Below are 22,292 nucleotides of genomic sequence, written 5' to 3'. Positions count from 1 at the left end.
CCCCCCCCCATTCCCCTCTAACCCGTCCCCTAATCCCAACCCAAACCCCCCACCATACCCCTAACCCTCGCCCGCTCATAGCCTGCCCTAGGCCTATCAATCCCGGCCAGTTAACCTGACCTTACCCGACATAACACAGCACACCTCACACGGAGAAAAAAACTTCGTGCGTGGGATCCGAAGTTGAGGTCATATGGATTTCTAAAGTTTCCGGATCACGCATTCGAAAACTTGAGGTCCAGCTGCCTAAATTTTCGGATCACGCATTCGAAAACTTGAGGTCCAGCTGCCTAAGTTCGGGTCAGACATCTGAAGCACTTCGGTGTGCACCGGAGTACCTCAGATGTGTGGCCCGAACCCTTCGGCATCGGTTTTCGGATCCGTGATCCGAAAACTTCACATATCCATTTGACCTCAACTTCGGGTCTCACGCACGAAGTTTTCATCTCCGTGAACCACACTACACTACACCACACTACACCACTCTACACCACACTACACCACACCACACCACACCACACCACACCACACCACACCACACCACACCACAACACAACACACCACAACATACCACAACACCACACAATACAACCAAGTCAACCACGGTAAAAAACTCGTTCTTACCGCGGCTGTAACTCGGGAGCCGATCCCAAGGTCACTGACCAAGGGTAAGAAGGGCACCTCCACGGTGCCCGCAACCATCCACCGGGGCAGACGTGCGGCCGGGGCGGTGTCTGCAGATCGCTCCTCTAGCGCCTCCAGACGGTACACGACATCCGCCGACCGGGCGGACGACCGCGCGCCGGGCGCTCCGACGAGTGCTCGGTCGGACGACAGAGCCTCCAACTCAACTTCACTTTCAGACCGAGGCTAAAGGCATCAGTCTGAAAGTGAAGCTGATACGGAAGCACTGTCATCACGGTAGAGCAGTCGACGGAGCGTCCAGCGGGTGTCCACCCGCTCGTCGGACGTCGGTGCGACGTTCGCCGACCGGGTGGACGACCGCGCGCCGGGCGCTCCGACGAGTGCTCGGTCGGACGACAGAGCCTCCAACTCAACTTCACTTTCAGACCGAGGCTAAAGGCCTCAGCCTGAAAGTGAAGTTGATACGGAAGCACTGTCATCACGGTAGAGCAGTCGACGGAGCGTCCAGCGGGTGTCCACCCGTTCGTCGGACGTCGGACCGTAAGGAGGCACTATGACCGGAACTGACGGCGGTCGTCGTCGTTGTGCGTCACGGCCGTAAAATGCACGTCGCGACTCATGAGGAACTTCCGGGACCTCTTTACGGCGATTCGATGGACGCCATATTTTGTATCAGAACGGCATGCGATATATCGCATCAATTGGTTCCATTTTTTCAGCTACTCGTCATTTTTCTCCAATCTCGAGATCCCTTTCTGTTGTCAAGAGATTAAAGCACTCACTTACCAATTTTAACAAAGAAATTTAACGTAACAAAGGCGTGGTTTTTTTTTAGAGAGAAAACATCGCATTCGATACTGATATCAAAACAGCACTCGAATGCGATATTTTCTCTCTAAAAAAAAACACGCCTTTATTACGTTGAATTTCTTTGTTAAAATTGGTAAGTGAGTGCTTTAGTCTCTTGACAACAGAATTGCGATCTCAAAATTCGAGAAAAATGACGAGTCGCTAAAAAAATGGAATCAATTGATGCGATAAATCGCATGCCGTTCTGACACAAAATATGGCGTCCATCGAATCATCTTAAGCTCGGGTCAAACTCACAGTGTGGAGCCCGGTTTCCACCATCAAATTGAGCCCATCAAAATGGATCATCGGTGGGACTGTTGAATGTTGCCCCTCAAAATTACTCTAAACGTCTACTTTATGAACAAGACAAATCGCGAACAGAGTATCGACTAACCATATTTTGATACTCAGTCCGCGATTCATAATCAGAAACTAGAGGCGCTTCTTAAGGTGAATCCAGGGTTTGATTAGGGATAATTCAAGATTAGAGATAGCGCCACCAGTCACCACTGGGAATTTCACTTTCCTTCTACGATTACTGAAATAATATTCCTCAAATTACAAAAAGCAGATCCACAAGATATTCATTATTATTTGCTTGATTTTTTGAGCCAAAAATATTGGCAATTATAATTACAAGCGCAGAGAAAGTACGGCTGAAACTTTCAGCTCAGAGGCGGCGGCCGAGCGCGCAACCGAATCCCTCATGTTCTGTCTCTCTCTCTCCCATTGCCGCAATGGGAATTACTTTCCGCCGTAGTTACGACTTTATTTTGGGGAATTTTGAGAAGATTTTTTTACTGAGTGTTCCTCAAGTATGTTGCCATATCCCCTGGATCTCCAATCTTGAATAAGTATTACGGTTTTTATTACATACATATCAAGCCGCTACCTCAGCGCACTAGAGCGCTCTACGACTCCAAATCGCCACCGGAATCGATCCTCCCACAAATCATCGGGCAGATTACACCGTCTGATCTCCCCCTCCACTCCCTCCCGCCAACCTTTTACTGGTCGGTTTTTATTATTTTGGCAAGTATACGCGGCTATTCTGAGCAGCGCGACGTGATGGCCAAATCGCGAAGTTCCAAGCCTGGATTCACCTTAATTTTGATCGGCAACATTCAACGCTCACACGGACGACTCATTTTCATGGGCTCAATTCGATCGTGGAAACGGAGCTCCACACCGTGAGTTTGACCCGAGCACATACGCCGATTACACGAGTCCTAAGTGGGGACCGACACGACGAGTCTAGCTCACCGTCTCGGCTCCCATTTAGGACTTGTGTAATCAGCCCTTCTAACCTCTGCACCCTCCCTCGAGAAGGCACTCACCCTCGAGATATTCTGCAAGTTGATGCCCAAGTGCTGAAGCAGATTTTAATTTTTACTTTTCTTTCAAGTTACTTAAAAATTACCCTTCAATTAGGGCTTAAATCATGGATTTTTAAATTGCAGAGGTGTGAGTGACCTGCGTTGCTAAGGCACCTCTTTAAAATAAATATATACTACTACTACTACTACTACTATTACTACTACTACTACTACTGCATTGCATATACGTAAGACGAAAGAAAAAGAGTCAGTGGTGATGTCATACGTCGTAGTGTCAGGCATGCAAGTTTGCACGAAGTCAGTAAAATGTATGTTTTTGCTTCTGTTTGCGCTGTTTCCGTGCGAGGAGGGGCGTATCAGAATACCTATTTCTATTAGCTGCATTGGCTGAGAAAATTACTTAAAATCGGTTTATTAGGGAAAAAAATGAGGGGGGAGAAAGAAAACCGATTTTTTTTTTAAAACAGCATGACTACTTGCAAAAATTGCGGTAGAAATTTAAATAAACGTGAATGCTCAAAGTAATATGCCCCGAGGGGAGATTTGCGTTAATTTTTTTTATTGGGAGCTTCAATGATCATTTTATCGGTTATACGGATCAATAGTGACATTTCTTAACGATTTTATTCCCTTTAATTGTAAATCACGGAGGAAGAGCATAAATATGATAAGATAGAAATTTAAATAAACGTGGATGCTCAAAATCTGAAGTCATATAGCTCGAGGAGAGACTTGCGTTGATTTTTTTATCGGGAGCTTCGATGATCACTTAATCAGTTTTACGAATCAATAGTAACATTTCTGAACGATTTTATTCCCTTGAATTGTAAATCATGGGAAAAAAGTATAAATATGATAAAAATAAAGCCGAAATATTGAATGAGAGATCAGCATCATAGCTACTCGAACTTTCTAAACGACATGAGGAATTGCAGTAGTATACGGGAGAGTACAGGGTTACTGAGCTGAGAGTGTTTGAAACCCCGTATCCCCGTCAGAAATTTTTGATCATAAACTTCCCCCTTCCCAGGAACAAATTCTGACTACTCCATCGGGTATGAAAAAAAACTGCAACACAAGGACTTTTTTATAAAAAAAATCTCTGCAACAAAGCTACAGAAAACAGCTTATTTACCCATTACTTTGGTTACCTATCAATTGCTAGTGTGATGTGCGACAAGACACAGGAGGATACGAAAAAAAGAGCGGCAATTTCAGAAAAGAGCAAGAAAGTTTAGTTTCAGGTGAAAAATTGCTAATCAGACGTCACGCACGACTAGACGACCTACCAACAAACGATAATTAAAAGGGCGACACCTCCTGATCATCAGACCACGCAACCACAAGCTACTCAGTGACTTGCTTAATGCAACGAGAGGAAAAGAGCATCCTTTGATAAAGAAAAAATTAAATCGACAAAAGGACGCAAAAAGGTAGATAGATCTAAAAATATTTTTCTGAACTTGACAACTGAAAGAAGTAGGTCATCCTACCCACTCACATTTTGGAGGAAAAGTTACCTCGGCTCCAAAGCAAGTAACAACTGCCTTGATAAGACTACTGAGAGATGGGACTGCTCGAGAGGCAAAAAGTTTCCAACCAAGAAAAGATGCGGGGGAAAAAAGGACCAAGATTTAGAGAAAGTATAATTACTGTCGCTGGAAGAAAAGTTTGGTTTCTGCATTTTACGTGAAAAGCCGGTGATGGGACAAGATCACCTCCTGAATGCAGGTTCTATGTTATTGCAATCCAAAATAAACATCTCTCACCTATCGTACCAACAAGGATAGCAATAAACCTGTTTGATAAATATATTTTGATCTCTGAATCTTAAGTTGTTTGAGTACAAAGAGAGGGATGTTACATTGTATAAATACAGCACTCCGATGTCTGTCAGGATCCAAACGCAACCGGAGCGGTAATGCATAATGAGCCATGATAAATCCGAAGGCAATAGGAAAAAAAACGTTTTCGAAAATTATTCATAGATTCATCCAATAATTTAAATATGCTCTATTGAACAGTTATAAAGGGAGTCAGCTCTTGAGAACACCGCTAATTTTCATGTTTTTTACATACTTAAAGCTCACCGATTTTAGGACTCCTTGCGGTTTAGTGGTTAGCTTTTGCTCATTCTGAATCCCACCATTACAAGTTCAATTCCTCTCAATGACTGTTTCGTCTCTGCCCGCACACAGTGCGGCGATTTCGGCCAGTCATTGAGAGCAATAGCCGCCATTAGAAGTACAGTTATTTTGTGCACTTTTTACAAGATTAGAAAAAAAATAAGCAGTTTTCGCAAGAGCTGATTCAGTTATGATGCATGAATCAAAAAAATACTCGGACTTTTGATACATTCTATTAAAATTATTGGTTTTTTTTTGTTTTTTTGTTTTTTGTTTGTTTTGTTTTCAGCGCCGACATTGATGGTTGCGAAAGCCTGCAAGACTCAGACGCCACAATCCTCAGGGAGGGTGTTTCGATGTGCCAGAAATGCGAAATTACTTCAAAAGAAAAGTACTATTCTGATCTAATTTACTTATGTTGATGGTGTATGTCCTAATGACATTTACTTACCTAAGTATACATGATTAAAACGCTAAAACGCTGAAACAGTGTGGCCCAAACAATGTAAGTAACAGGATGGAAGCATAACGTGGGTCCACACTATCCTGCGGGGAAATAAAGGCCATCAGCTATGAAACCTATTCATCATTTGATCAGGGACTTCGGTTATTAAAATTTCAAGTTAATTCAAAACTTCATTTTGATGTTATTATTTAACTATTAGTCATCGGATATAAGAAAATTTAAGCTTTTTCAACTAACCATACGAAGATATTGGAGAATAATATACATCATAATATATATTGGTGAATAGTTTAATATTCCAGTGCATCTGCCTGAGCTGAGAACTTCCCCACCTCAGTTTTGCTCTGATACTCATCAGTATTCATTTGATGGCTTGAGAGCTAATTTTTGGAATTTTTGGCCTTGGTTTCCCCGCAAAGTAGTACCTATCTTCCCTAATTTAGTACTCTCACTGACTGTTTCGTCTCTGCCCGCACGCAGTGCGGCGATTTCGGCCCGCCAATAAGAGTGATACCTTAACTTGTACCCAAGTAGCACAGATTGCAATAAGGAGCAATTACAAAGTAAAACAATATTGCAATTCAACTGCGTGTTGTGTATGTTGCCTAGCTCCTATTTGAAGGGGCCCCATTATTAAACTTATTGCAATGTAATCGAAATAAGTTGCACTTTTGAATTGCATTACATATTACCTATTTTTCTAATACGTGGAGCTCATTTTGTTGATTTCTTAAAATCGGCATAACTTGACTAAATTATGTAAAAATATTGCAATTAAACGGTAAAAGAATTACAATTGTATTGAAATCAAATTGCAATTTAATTTCAATACTTCCGTTGCACTGTGCTACTTGGGTACATTACATATTTTATAGCGTGACGATTTGTATGCTTTGAAACCTGTCATTATTCAATAAGAAAACCAGAGGCGGATCCAGCAAATTGGCAACACAGGATATCCTCCATTTAAAGCTATGCTAAAAGTAATCGATTCTTGTTGGAGCATCGAGCCCCTCCAAGAATCGATACATTTTCATGGGTTTAAATGGAGAAAAGACAATGTTGCCAATTTGCAGGATCAGCCAATGAAGAAAACGCACAAGGCAGCATCATAAACACACAGAGAGCCTCCAAAAAGGGTTAGTGCATGCAGTAGCGGAGTGTGAATTATCAACTATCGACATTTTCCCATTAAAAATCATGGTTATGAATCGATTATTGAGGTGTTCGCTGAGAACACCCTCTTGATCGATCCTATTTCATGGATGCAAATAGCATATCAATCGATTCATCGCAGTGCACGACACGCTAGTCGCCACTGCGGGGTGAATGACGCGGCTGATGTAGATGAGCCACCCCTTAAAACTTAATTCCTATTGAAAACTGACAAGCGAGGTTCCTGAAATACCAAGGTAAAAAAGAATAAAATCCGATGTGCTAGCTACGTTGGTGATGATGAATTTCTCGACAAAAATCATTAATTCGCATGCACTTCACTTAACAAATTGTACTTCACAGGAAAAAAAAGCACATTGGATCTAGAGTCAAGACTCTTATAAACATCGACAAGAAAAAATACTCTTGATTCAATCAGATTTAAGCTTAAATCAAGAACCAAGCCTCTTAATTTGAGCGGATTTCCATATGATTTAAGCTTAAATCTGATTGAATCAAGAGTATTTTTTCTTGTCAATGTTTTCAAGAGTCTGGACTCTAGATCCAATGTGTTTTTTTTCCAGTGTTACAGAATTCAGCAGTAGAAAAACGTATTATCTTACAGTAGTTTTCTAATGCTTTACAGATACTACCGCACAACTACAAGTGGCGTGGCATGCTTTGCGATTTATCGATTGATCTGCCATTTAAATCTATGGAAAAGGATCGATAAACAGGGTGTTCGCAATGAACTCCTTGATAATCAATTTTTTACCATAGCTTCAAATGGGGAAAAATCGATAATCGATCATCCACGCCGCGCCACTGACAACTACAGATTAGAGCCGACCGACCAGAATTAATTGTATAACCAAAAAAAATGAGAATTCTGAACACTTGTTCAGTGATTATTTTAAGTGGTAATTTTGACATCTTAAGTGATGTTTCGTGAAGTATTCTTCTTCGGTTAAGTCTTGTTAGCAAAGCAAGATATTAATAAAGTTCTTTCTCGACACATCGAAACTACAGAAATATTTGCACAGTCTTTCGGCTCTTCACTGCAGACTTCACTACTAACAGATAAACTTAATTTCTTTCTCTATATTTTAATTTTTTTTCTTTATTTTTTTCTCATTTTCTTTTCTTATTTTTCGTTTTTTTGGTTTGTTTTTTTTTTGTTTTTTTTTGTTTTTTTTTGTTTTTTTTTTTGTTTTTTTTTTGTTTTTTTGTTTGTTTTTTTTTTTTTTTTTTTTTGTTGTTTTTGTTTTTTTTTGTTTTATGTTTCTTTGTTTTTTGTTTTTTTTTTATTTTTATTTTTTTTATATATATATATATTTGCACGGGCAAATTCATTTCATTTCTCAGGTTCCACGCCGTATTTATCCGCACCACTGACCAACCAGATCCTCTTCAGTGGCCATTATCTTCTCCTTCTCCCATCTTGAGTGTACTACTCGGGTGTTTTTCTTGATCCATCGTTGACATCTGTCGGAAAAAAGTCACATTCCTGCTTGTGAATAGCTAGCACATTTGAGTGAAGATGCTTCTGACAGAAATAAGTATTTGCGGGCTCTAAAAGCTCTCGACTCTAGCCGCTGAATCTATTGACGAATTCTTAGATTTTCTATATCAGCGTGGCATTGGATACGCTCACCGAATCGATGGCTCTGCAGCAAATAATTTCCAAATGAAACGCCCATGATGACATGTAGTCCACGGCGAAGAACGTCGGCCTTGCTCGAATTTCGAATAAAAGGCCCATGGACGTCGACGTCCAGTTGTGACATCAATCAAATTTTTGACAAAAGTCAGCGAGCTAATGTTATTTGTCTGGAAAAATAGGGCTCGCTGTGATTTCGGTTCATCGTGCTGTGTTGATTTGGTCAACGGTCTATGCGTCACCAGCCGTTGCTACAGTCCATGTTGGGGCCATGTTTACGAGGGCTCCTTTGCATTCCACTTGCTAACGTTATTTTTCTGAAAAAACACGGCTCGCTGTGATTTCGATTTATCGTGCTGTGTTGATTTCATCAACGGTCTTTACGTCACCAGCCGTTGTTACAGTCCATGTTTGGATCATGTTTATGAGGGCGCTTTGGCAGTCCACTTACTTATTCCTTGAAATGAGAAATGAGAGGCCGCAACACTCGACTTGCCCGTTAAAAATGGAAAGTGGCCACAACTCTAAACCAGCTTGCCTGTTGACAGGGAGAGGCTGCTTCAATTAAGGGACCAGCATGCCTGTCAACGGGGAGAGGCTGGATCAGAGCAAAGTGCCCACAAGTTTCTGTCGTTCTGTGTTGATTTGATCAATCGTCCATGCGTCACCAGCCGTTGCTACAGCCCATGTTGCGGTCATATTTAAGAGGGCTCTTTGCATTCCACTTGCTTGCTTCTTAACAGAAAAAGGAAAGTCTGCTGCACTCGGCTTGCCTCTTAAAAACAGAAAGAGGCCACAATTCTAATCCAGCTTGCCTGTTGACAGGGAGAGGCTGCTTCAATTAAGGGACCAGCATGCCTGTCAACAGGGAGAGGCTGGCTTGGCGCACAATATCCACAAGTTTCTGGAGCGTTACATCTGCAAGGACGCCTCTATAAATCGTTAGGAGAAAAGAAAACAGGATCATGTCCATGGCCCATGGTCGACGAATGTTGGTGGACGCGCGAAGCATTCTTTCCGAGCGATGAAGTTGTGGTATCGATGAAACTGCGGCGTCAATGAAATTTTTGACGAAGGTCAGCGAGCTGATGTTCAATTCCAGGCAAAAACGGGCGTTGATTTCGGTTTTTTGTGCTGCACTGATTTTATCAACTGATTTGATCAACGATTCGTGCGTCATTGGTCGTTAGTACAGCCCAGATGGCTAAAACCTCGGGCCGAGAATTCTATAGACGAATATTTGAAACAGATATATTTTTCAGGGCACAGGCTTGAAAAATGTGAACTTCCAATTTTCAAATTGACGGACTCAGGGTAGCGATCCGATCGTAAGTATTCCAAGATTTTTTATCAGGGGCGATGCTTCTGTCGCTGAGAGAGAGAGAAAAAAAAACATGAGATCTGCAATCTTGCAAATCTTGATTGCAACTCCGGTATAATCGGGCATCGAGAACGAAATCTCTGCGTCGTAGATGGTTTGGTGAATATTGGGTATTGCACCATTGTATTATGGATAACAACTAACTTGAGGTTTTGTCTCAAGACTTGAGTGCCTCGAGAAATGCACTATCAACAATTTGATGGAAACAGGAACATCTCGAGATGAAGTTCGGGACTCGTCCCGTCTTCGGATACCGTGATATTCAACAGTCACGCAGAATACCAACGAAGTTTAATCAGCATGGACCATTTGGAGCGCCTACGAAGTCATATGAATACTTCAAGCATCGCATCATAGCCGTTTTCGACGACAGCTGCTATCTCAATAGGATATTTTCACCGGCTTGTGAATTTTTCGCCACCTCAATGATTTTCCGCGACAGTTTGATTTGGACTTGAACAGAATTTCACTTGATTTAGAAAGAAATTCGACCAACTGGCGATCAGAATATATCCTCATGGTTTTCACGGGAATTTTGTATGAAACGTATTTCGTGAGTGTGTGAACGAATTTGATCTTGTGACCATTAAAGAGTGACCATCTAAGAGTTTGACAACGGAGAATATCTTCTTCGGGATACATTCATTGACCAAATTGAATCCAGTTGCCTTGCTTGAAAAATAATTCAACGAATGGTTGGAAGAAAATCCGGTTGAAACTCCCGTGAGCACACGTCAAGAGATGGGAAAAGGGCTGAAAACGTTGCGACGATAGGGATGTTTGGCATGAAACCCACGGATTGAGAAAAAGCGACACTTATAAATACACAATTTACAACACTGCCATAGTAAGGAATACAGCCGCATGACCATCCAGATGTTGCCGCACCTCCCCCTCTTAAACATTAATTTCAGAGAAAGTAATCAATATTTTTCTTTGAAATGTTCAGAAACAGTAGATTAAGTTGCGAATAAAATTCCCTGAGGAATTGGGAGAAAAATTCCACAAGTTTCTTTGAAAATTGGGATTTCATCGGAGGAAATTTGGCAACATTCGACAGCTCGTACGGCGCTATTCTTTAGCAAGGCAGAACAATGAAGCTGCAGACAGCCCCTGCAGGCTATAGGCATTTATACACTTCAAAGCTACAAGTGCACGATAACTGAACTTAATTTATTTGGGAACATTTATTTGGTGGTTGGTCTGTTTTGGCCAGAAATAGTTTCTGGGTTATTTCAAAGACAACGTACGTGCCAGTTCCCTTATCTAGACAGGTGCACTTACAAAAGATTTAGAGATATTGGTACTTCAGTACTTAATTTGCAGTCAAAAATAATGAATATAGATTGGAAAGATCTCAAGTTTTGTTTGAGCTGGAACCATCTGGTTGTCTTAAATACGACCAGAATCGCTTTCTGTATTGTTAGGGAGTATCTGTGAAGGTTTTTTTTTTTTTTTTTTTTTTTGGGGGGGGGGCGTGAAAAATGTAGAGTTTTAAAGAGAGCAGAAAAGACAATTTTTCTCTTCAGGAAAAAAATGATTATTCTTAAGTAATACAGAAAGCAATTTTAGTCATTATGGGACTAATCCCATGGCCCTAATCCCTAGCTCAGTCTGAACTCGAAACATTTCTTCCATTAATTACGTCTAAAACTTGATCAAATTTTAATTTAGGGACTAAAATAATTTAATTAATTTAATATAGGGGGGAGAGGTGCTATGTTACATTCAGTTTTGACCGAAATTCCGGAAGATCTTGAGTCATGGGTATTTCTATCAAGAGAAAGATAAAAAAAAAAGTCTAGCTGTTGAACTAAAAAAATAAACGTTGATTAGAAGCTGGAGTAAGTAACCCTTAAACACTGCAAAGGGGACAAATTAACTTACAATTAGGAACACAGCTATCAACCTTTCCAGAATGCGCGAACAACAGAACGTACAATATGCGTTACTTAATACACAATGTCACTGGAAAAAAAAACACATTGGATCTAGAGTCCAGACTCTTAAAAACATCGACAAGAAAAAGTACTCTTGATTCAATCAGAATCTAGCTTAAATCAAGAACCAAGCCTCTTAATTTAAGCGGATTTCGTTTTGATTCAAGCACAAATCTGATTGAATCGAGAGTATTTTTTCTTGTCAATGTTTTCAAGAGTCTGGACTCCAGATCCAATGTGTATTTTTTTCCTGTGTGGATACATTTATATTTCAAGTAGAGTAAATAAACTTTTCGCTAGTTTTCATCGATGACCCAGTTAATATCATGTATTATGAACATAGCACACATATTTTAAAATCATGAACATATTCAGTTTCAGTAGTGCCACTGTCGAAAGAAATTCATCATCGCCAAACGAAACATGTTTGAAAGTTTCCATTTCGTACTACTTTCCTGCCATCTAATTTACGTTCTCCTCGATATTTGAACAACCGCGTTTGAGTTTAAGTACAGAAAAAAAACTAAATACAGCTGATGTTTGCATTATTCGCAAAAAGAAAACTTAACGGGGAAAATTAGGCGTCTAAGTCACTGTCAGGCCTACCATGTTGGAATAAAACGCAAGACTTAAAAAAATTCAGGGACTGATCATCCTCAATTTCAGTGACTTACATTATAATTACCAACAACGGTAATGTAACACTATGATATAATTAGAATAATTTTCTTGCTGAATGAGTTGCAAGAGTTTTTGACAGCGAGGCGTCAATTCACCGAAAACGTTACTAGCGCCGAGAGGATCCTGACAAGCACCAGAGTTTCCATACATGGGCGGAAGAGGGAACATTGCGTGGGGGGGGGGGGGGGGGCAAAAGGACACCTCGTCAAGGGAAGTTAAGCGGACATTAAAAAACACCCAGTCAAGGGGGAATGGTGGGACTCCACCGCAGTGCTAAAGAAGAGCTCAGGGGATTTGTGAAGTCTTAAAAGAGATCCGGGGGGCCTCCCCCGCAAGATTTTGAAAAACTAGAGTCGCCTCAGGAGTTTTTTTGAGCTGTTCTTACTGTCAAATTACACCACAGCCGGTCCTACATAAGTTCTGACCATGCGTTTATGTTTTTTAAAAAACAAACACGCGCCTTCCAAGTTGAGAACAAGGAGGACAGGGAGGGAGTGAATTTTTTAGTTTTAAAATTCTCAGATTTAAAAATCTTAAAAAAACTAACGATATCAACGAAAAAACACAAAAACCTAGCGTCTGCCAAATCGATGGGCCATCTATGTTTACTTGGATTCCTCAGCTGAGAAACCGCATGCAAAATTAAGAATGTCTATCCTTGACAAGCTTGATCCATAAAGTTTATTCTAAAATAATTACTCCCGCCGATTCAGTTCAAACTTTATACTAAACTGAGTGAGTTCCAAGCACACAAAACCTCGCAAATTGTCCAGTTTCATGATGCGATTTTGTAAAACCATATAAGTTTGAGATAAAATTCCTGCCTCACATTAAATCATTAACAGAGCAAAAGCGCCAAAATCGATGACACGAAAGAATTCATATTGAGCGTATGAAGACGTGTGACCAAAAGTTAAAGGCAACTGACAACAACAAAGGCGGCTAGCAAGTCGAAAAATCACCAAGGAATGTCCCCGTTTATAATAAAAAGATTAGAGGGGGAAATTGCTGCTTTTCTTTAATTCGTAACTCATGTTTCCTTGATAAAAGGATAGACTTGGCCATTTTACTAATATTTCCATCCCAACTCATGAATTAGATTTAAAGGCCGTAAAACAACAGTTAATCGAAATCAGAACCACCCAAGTGATCAAAGATAGAGGGAGGAGGTCTGTTAAGAGTTACGTAATGATTACGGGGATCTGTGGTTGCATTTTAAAGTATTACGGGGGGGGGGGGGGGTGTCAAAGATGCCGAAAAAGTGCGTTAGTAGGTAATTTATGAACGCTCCCTGTACTACAGCTCAAGATCATTGGTAAAAAGTTTCAAGTAAGCTATGATCTCTCAAATCAATTTAAACGGATTAATTGAGTAAATTGTTTTTTTTTTTTTTTTTTTTTTTTTTTTTTTTTTTTTTTAAAAAACGAATTCCGCATTAAAGTTGGAAATATGTTACCCACATGAGCAACTAACTTTATTCTAACTTTAAGTTCATGTAATTTTTCTATCACGCTATAACATTAGTAAAAATTAAAGGGACAAAATCAAGCTTATCTACATGTTGATCCATATTAGCAGGTGCGCATGTCGAGGAAATGCGTAATGCTAGGAGACTCCCAGTGGACAGTACAAGAAGCAAAAACTGCATATCGAACAAGGTCATCATTGGTCAAGGTCCAGAAAAATTGCGAACCCGATAAATTGTCTTGAACTGGAATCTATGATAATGAATCTATTAAACGGGGTTGCGGCGGGCGACCCAAAAGATTGAAAAAACTTAAAAATTGTCGTAGAATGAAAATAATTGTGATGATTTGGAGGAGCGATACTTCAGTCACCTCGTTCATTCTCGACGACTTGTTAGATGGGTATCACGAGAGTATGCGGCTTGGAAGATTGATTACATTTCAAAACTATGACATTCATTTTTATTTAAACCACTTCTTGTAGGGACCAATATTTCCCGAAGAAATCAAGTGGCGGGAACGGACATTTTGTAGCGGGAAAGTTCTTGCAAACGTTTCCGGAAACGTACACAGTAGCCTGGAGAATTTGCACGATACCATTTTATTGCTTCAACTGTGAGTGCTCAATGAGCTAAGCTCATAGCATTTTTTATAATTTTTCTTTCCTCATACAGGAAATTGTCGAAAATGAGATTTGAAATTGAAAAACGTAACGCTTTGTGACGTCATCAGGCGGCGATTCCCATTTGGACTACATTTTGCAATTCGGAACTATAATTCCTAGCTCATCTGTAAAAACACTTATGTGCATAATTGGTGCATACGTTGTTTTTAAACTAAGACAGATTTTGCAGCTCCGAATTGCAAAATGCAGTCTATTTAATCACAATGATTTTAGCAGAATTGCGCCACATAATAATCATATCTCCTCCGAAGACTGGTCAATTTAAAAAACCAATGGTATTCTCGTGTTCAGTTCGGTCAGTAGTTTTCTCTTGAATATCAGAATTTTAGATACGTGCGAATTCTCCACTACCGGCGGTAAAATAAAAGAAGGTAGAGTCTCAGAGTAGGAAGAGCAGGGCCACCGAGACACAAGATTGGTCCCGGGACAAATTGAGGTGGCAGGCCACTGGGGGTTGGGGATCTGGGAGAAAACCCCTGCCTGGAAAAGGGGAGGCCCGGGGGGACTCCCCCGGTAAATTCTTGAAATTGAAGGTAAAATAGATGCAATTTTGAACTTACTCAATGTAAATTATTTCAAACCTTATTGATAGCTCTCTTATTGCCGAACACGGCTAAAAAGAATTAAGAGAATAGATGGATCAGAGGGGCCCGCAAGACCCGAAAGAGGACCCCACACTTGGTTAATGCGCAATAAAATTGAGCTTACTCTAAAGGTCCAAAGACGGATGAACATACTTTAAAATTTTAGAGCCGTTGGAACCGCTTCGACCCCGGGCCTAAAGATTAGAGACTCGTTTGTCCCCATCCCCCTACGGCCCTACGCCCTCTGGGCGGCCCTGAGTAAGTTTAAGTAAAGTATCAGTAGTAGTCTTAGCAGTAGTAGTAGTAGTAGTAAAATATTATACTTAATTAAGTAAAAATTAATCATTGAATAAGAAGACAAATTCAATAAAAGGTTTTAAAAAAAATAATTTTTCAAAGGCTGCATCCGACTAAGGACCCACTTGCGTCCCGCATTCAAAAGTTGAAGATGTGAGAAGCTGCAAGCCTACGTCCACCACGTGCAGGGGCGGACTGGTAGTCGAAAAGTTAGGAGGCCATCTAAATGTGGGGGCCCCTCCTGTCGTTTTGGTGGCCCCTCCCCCGGAAAATTTTGAAAATATCACACTTTTTAAACGCAATTTTAAGCATTATTTCAGTTAAATTCTGCAGTACTCGAACTTCAAAATAACCCATTCTCATGATTCCTCGGGGGCCATTTTATTACATAAGATTTAGGCGACCTTACATGTCTCTAAGAGACAAATTTTCAAGGATTTTGGGGCCTTTTAGTGACTGAAAAGGATTGGAAAATTACAAAATTACGAGGGATAGAATTATTGAAAAACATTCGCCGCGGGGGCCCCTTCGGGACCTCCGCGCAAATTGTTAGGAGGCAATCGCCTCCCCGCCCCCATGGCCAGTCCACCCCTGACCACGTGGTACAAGTGAATTTTCCCATTTTTCAGTCGGGACGCAGGTGAGTCCTTGCTTTTTTCTCTAGGACACAGGTGTGACAATTTTAACCACGGGACGCAAGTCGGATGCAGAGTTTTTAAGAAAGTAAAATTTGGTGCCTTAGTAATGGTCCAGTTACACGATCAAATTGAGCCATCACATTGGGCCTCTCATTGGTCGCATTCAGATGAATGCGACCAATGAAAGGCCCAATTTGATGGCTCAATTTGATCGTGTAACTGGACCTTAAAGGGTGAGAGGTGCATTCGGCCCCAGTGAAGTTCCATTTGACCCGTGTTCCGTTCCGGCTCCCCCGGAACGAAACCCGGGCTCTTTCGCCGCAACGTGCAAATCACGGCTAAATGACGCCCAACCCAACGGCCGCAGGCCAGCGCCGGCGGGAGTTCGATCCGAAGACTTTGCCACTCGACGGCAGCGTGTGCCCAGGGTGGATGGTGCATAAAGAAAAACGACCTCCCTCGTTACCACCACCACCACCATGCAGAGCGCTCGCTGCATCAACAGGTTACGACCGCACTCCCGTCAAAGTCAAGTCACCGCTGACAACACAATGATGGGAGTTTCTGATCGTAAACTGATGGTGCGACGAGAGCCAGGCGAGGCCTCGTAGTTTGTCAAACTGCCAGATGACAGTAGGTCGAACGATCTCTCAAAAGCTTTTTCCGGGGAAAAAACGATCGACAAATCGCTCGACCGACTGCCCACCCGACCGTCCCACAAACCACACACACTCGCCGTTTGTCAGACCGCCAGATGGACAGTAGGTCGCACGATCTCTCGAAAGCTTTTTCCGGGGAAAAAACGATCGACAGATCGCTCGACCGACTGCCCAACCGACCGTCCAACAAACCACATACACTCGCCGTTTGTCAAACCGCCAACAAACCACATACACTCGCCGTTTGTCAAACCGCCAACAAACCACATACACTCGCCGTTTGTCAAACCGCCAGATGGACAGTAGGTCGAACGATCTCTCGAAAGCTTTTTCCGGGGAAAAAACGATCGACAAATCGCTGGACCGACTGCCCACCCGACCGTCCCATAAACCACATGCATTCGCCGTTTGTCAAACCGCCAGATGGACAGTAGGTCGAACGATCTCTCGAAAGCTTTTTCCGGGGAAAAAACGATCGACAAATCGTTCGACCGACTGCCCACCCGACCGTCCAACAAACCACATGCACTCATCACCGTTTGTCAAACCGCTAGATGGACAGTAGGTCGAACGATCTCTCGAAAGCTTTTTCCGGGGAAAAAACGATCGACAAATCGCTGGACCGACTGCCCACCCGACTGTCCAACAGACCACGCTAACCCGCCCTCAGTCCCGATCCCCCTCCCCCCCACTCCTAAGACAACATCTACGCAGGAGGTAAATTATATTCACCCACTGAACATCAAAACAAAAATTTGAAATACCTAAAATGATAAGAAGGGAACAAAATACAAGTTACAGTTCAAAACAAACAAAGTTACAAGTACAATTACAAGTTACAGTTACAGTTGCAAATCACAGTTCTTGCAGGTGTTATGGTTTGCGTTTCAATAACTTTAACCGTCTCAATCGAAAAATTTCGTGAGCAACACGATGGTGCCATTGGGTTTCTCTGAAATCAATTCCCATGTTCAAAAAATCTCTCAAAGTTGTGACCGAAATGGAGGTGATATCCCACGCAACGTTGAAAGTCCAACTTTAAATCCAATAAAATTTCCCATGCAAAAATAAGGAGCTAATAAATTGGCAGGATTGCCGTTGTTCCAATTCTGGAGTGAGTCTCCGAACAACGTGGCAACCCTGGTAATGTAGTGGCTCCCTATTTTTGCATGGAAAAGACTGGACATAGAGTTTGACTCTCGGGGCAGCGTGGGATATCCCCTCTATTATGGCCTCAATTTGGAGAGTTTTTAATGGAGTTTGGAAATTGGTACGAAATTTGAAGTACGAAAAAGTACTTAAATCGCGTAAAAGTACTTAATTACTAATAATGATAAAAATCCGAACAGTGCCATATTCAAGGATTGAATACACATACTGATTTCGTGGCTATGTCATTCGATATAATATCGAACCGTTGGTTCAAATGTAAACAGACACAGAGCCTTATATTCAATTCACGCCCTTTGCGCCATGGTGGTAAAATACATCCGAGAACTTCTTACAATTGAAAGTTCTCGTGTTTAATGAGTCTTCATTTGCTTAATACTACATTGGCGGATCCAGCAAATTGGCAACATTGTTTTTACTCAATTTAAACCTATGATAATGGCCTGGCTTAATAACCAGTAAATGATTAAGTTTTGATAAATTGACTCAATTAACTCATGAAGAATTCTCACTTATGTGCCTCATGGCTACAGTTAGTTTTGGTTTGAACCAAGAGTTCGATATTAAATCGATTGACGTAGTCACTAGATCAGTTGGACTGCATTTTGCAATTTGGAACTATAAAGTCTGGCTCATCTGAAAAAACACTTATGTGTATAGGGAAACTAATGGCACATACGTTGTTTTTAAACCGGGCCAGAATTTATAGTTCCAAATTGCAAAATGCAGTCCAGTTGTAGAAACAAGAAAACTGAAATGAGAAAGGAGTGAAGGGGGAGGGGGAGGGAGTGAGAAGTATTCAACGCTTCTTGTCTAACTGTGTGGAGACAGGAAGGAATGAGTGAAAAACAGGGGGGGGGGGGGGGGGTGAGAGTTAGAGGTGTTAAACGCTTCTTATCTGACGCTCTGTGGAGACTGGAAGGAAGGTTCAGAGGGGAAAAACAATAAGTGATCGGCAAACGGCGAACTAACCGAACGATTTGACTAGGGAGGGTTTGGGGCTGAGTGTCTGGATCTACGAGCTGAAATCCTCGAAGCCTGAAAGAATTCCTAGAAAGGTCCGTCTGTATGCACAACTCAGCATCCGGGTTGGACGGCTTCAGGTGTGGTCTGAGCGGAGAGGTTTTACCTACTTCGCTTCCCGCCAATTCCTTTACTCCCTTCTTCTCGACAAAAAATTCACTTTGGCACTCGGACCTAACGAAAAGCCTCTTTCTAGCGGATACAAAAATTAGAAAAACAGTAATCTGATGGGGATATGAATTGCACCTGAGGCGATAAATGTTTTGGAGAAAAATAACTTTTTCTTACGACAGAAAATTATACTTAGAATTTTTCAAACGGGCAGGGCGAGGAGCGACCTCTCTTGACCTAGGAATAATCAACTTAAACATAATTTAGAAATTACTCCGACTCAAACTTCTCAAGAGGGTCATTTGGCTGGGGCAAGGGAGTAAAAAGAACTCGCCTTTCTAAACGAGACATTTTAGGCATTTTTGGAAAGCTGATATTTTTTTCAGCGGCAAAGTTCGCCCCTGCCGGAAATCCTCCCCCCCCCCCCCCCCCCCGAAGGATTTGATTGAAAGTGGCGCTCATTGCATCCTCGTCTCAATTTTTAGAAAAAATAAAACTGCGGAAATTTTCAGGTAAGATATGAACATGGGTGTGTCTAGACCGAATTTCAGGGGAACGGGGGATGGTCGCATTTTTCTAGGAGCCTGACAATGAGTCTTTCCAACACAAAGGGAGGTTTCAGGAGGGTCCATGCTCCGGGAAATATGGAAATTTTAGATTAGACATCTCTGAGATGCAATTTGAGACTCTTCTCACACCAAAAATGTACGGTTCTTGTAACTTTGGAGGGACATGAATGTCCGCTCTCTCTCTCACTCTTCCTCTTTCATCCATCCTTTTTTCTCTCTCTTTTTCTCTATCATCTATCCTTTCTTTTCTCTCTCTCTCACTTTAATCTATCCATTTTTCTCTCTCTTCAATTTTAGGTACCTGATGGGCCTAGTCGGCGATAGAGGACACTCAAATAATAAGCTTCAAAACTAAAGAATAAAAAAAAAAAATCTAAGGTTTAATTTCAGGTACCAATGATCACTGAAACCATCTCAAACTTTTTCCTGCCTTTAAAAGTATGCGATGAAATAAGAAAACATAGACTCGGTACAAAGCCACTTTCAATTATGCAGATTATCCGAGGGGACTATACAAGACATTATTTTAATTACAAAAACCGAGAAAATCTACTTCGGAAATTTTCGAACTGAAACATTTTTCGACTCCGAGGAAACAATGTACAGGCATGAAGGTGGCAAAGAAGGGGGGGGGGGGGGGGGGGTTTGAAAATGAAAAATCGGGCGCATGAAAGCATCTGACTCCAGACACAGAAAACGCTACTGCTGACTAGGATGCTGCTATAATAAAAACTTATCTGGTTCCCCAATCAAGTAGGGCACATACGCTCAAAAGCACAGTAGAATGAACCACAATAATAGTACCTAAATGAGACAAAGCGGAAACGGAGAGGTGAAGGAAGACAAGAAAAATGTGAGTACAATGTGAGTTACATAAAATTTTGCAATCAATGACATCAAATCTGAGCAGAATTTAAGTAAGTTATGTGCTGATACTTCTGACCTGAATCCGCAGACCAACGCCAAAATATACACGCATCAAAGGAAGCTATGACCAGATATCAGACTCCATCAAATGGTATGGAGCAAATGAATTAATCAAATTGATCGTGGTAGGTAGGTTGAGAAGGAGATGCACACACACTTTAAACGCGAAGCCGACAAGTCTAGACGCACACACGAGAAACGAACATCATTCCCGAAATTCCGCGCAACAGGTCATCGTCATCGAACGATAGAGAAAACACCACGCGAAATTCACTGAGAAATGGCGAAGTTCACAATCCACGAAGGTGCACCCGAATTATCTAAGTTCAATTCACTCGAACGCCGGGCGCGAGTTACCAACAATTTCGAGAAAAAGAGGGACTCTCAATGGCGGCCACAATCCAACATCGTGACAAGTTAATACAAATATACAAGACAGTTTTCGTATTGAAACGTACAGAGTTTTCACGAAACACACGAGGTACCGAGACTAGTTCGTCGTAAATGAACGCCGAAAACAACAGAACAATGAAAAACGACGGAAACGATTGAAAAGTCGGGAGCCATCACTGTCACTTGAAACGCCGGGCACGAGTTACACCGCGAAAATGAAATCCGAGAAACTTATTTCACACGATCAGTTATACAAACACCGAAGAGTTTTCACTTATTACTTAGATGAGTTTCAACGAGACACGTTCAGAGAGTCCAAAGAGTGTTAAACTTTTCATGAAAGTGAAATTACTTGTAACCATGAGGGCTTCATTCCGACCGGGCGCGAGACAATACAACCGACTTGGGCGACCGCTGGCGAAATTCTGTAACAGCGAGAGTGATGATCTGCATGGCATGATTGGCAGGGGGAGGGGTAGCGTCGCCCGACCAACGCTGATCGTGATTGGCGCGTGAGGGGTGTCTGCGACAGACTGTATCTTGTTCGAAGTGGCGTCGGACTGTCGCCTCGGCTTTTGGTTTTCTCTTCCTCTGGAACTGATAAAGTGCGTGCCGCTCGATTTCACTGATTTCAGACCGAAAGACGTCCGGTCAGTTCATCCTTCCCCAGACCACCCTGTTCGCATTCTCCACTCGCTTTCCTCTGCACGGAAATCGTCTCGGCCGAGCCCCCCCCCCTTCCTCCCCGCCCGATCATTCAAGATTCAAGATTTATTTATTTCAAAAATTTAAATTTACATAAGTGCAATAAAACAGCTCCATTTGCGTATGTTACTAAACCAAATAAAATAAGCAACAAGAAAATAACTAAGCAATGGTTGGCATAGCCTGACAGAACAAAAAAATAATATTTTTAAGGCTCAATAGAAAGAGAAAAATTTACGATAAAAAAAGCAAAGTATGAATGAATAACTAAAGGAAGTGGTACGTTAATTAATTATTAAATTAAGAGGAAAATAAACAAAATTTATTGAAGTAGAAGGCTCTCTCCAAGACGTTGAAAAAAGTGATGAGCTTAGTGAATATCTTAGTGAATATTCTCTGCAAAAAGTGAAATTGTAGATGCAGAAGAAAGACAAAGTATGAATGGATAACTAAAATTGAGAGGAAAAGGAACAGAATTTATTGAAATAGAGGGCTCTCTCCAAGACGTTTAACTCATTGAAAAATTTAAAAAAAGTGTCTCCTAAATTTCTCCTAATTGTATCTATCCTGCCTAAGGGTAAAACTAATTCAAATCATGTGAGCTATCGTGCTTTATTTTCTACTCGGAAAACTACTGAACGTCATTTTTTGAAAAAATTGATTTTTCTTCTCCTTCTGTAGAATACGCTATGAAAACCTCAAGCCATAATGTTTGTTCGGTCTCTTTTTATAAAATAAAAGAGGAGCGGAAATTTCGAAACGCAGCAAAGAGTTGCGCATTTTTGGAGTTTCACCATCAAATAGGGAGGGGGGGGGGGGGAG

The sequence above is a fragment of the Bemisia tabaci genome, chromosome 7, assembly GCF_918797505.1.
Source record: "Bemisia tabaci chromosome 7, PGI_BMITA_v3".
In the NCBI taxonomy this organism is placed as follows: Eukaryota; Metazoa; Arthropoda; class Insecta; order Hemiptera; family Aleyrodidae; genus Bemisia; species Bemisia tabaci.
This window is presented reverse-complemented; position numbering follows the sequence as displayed.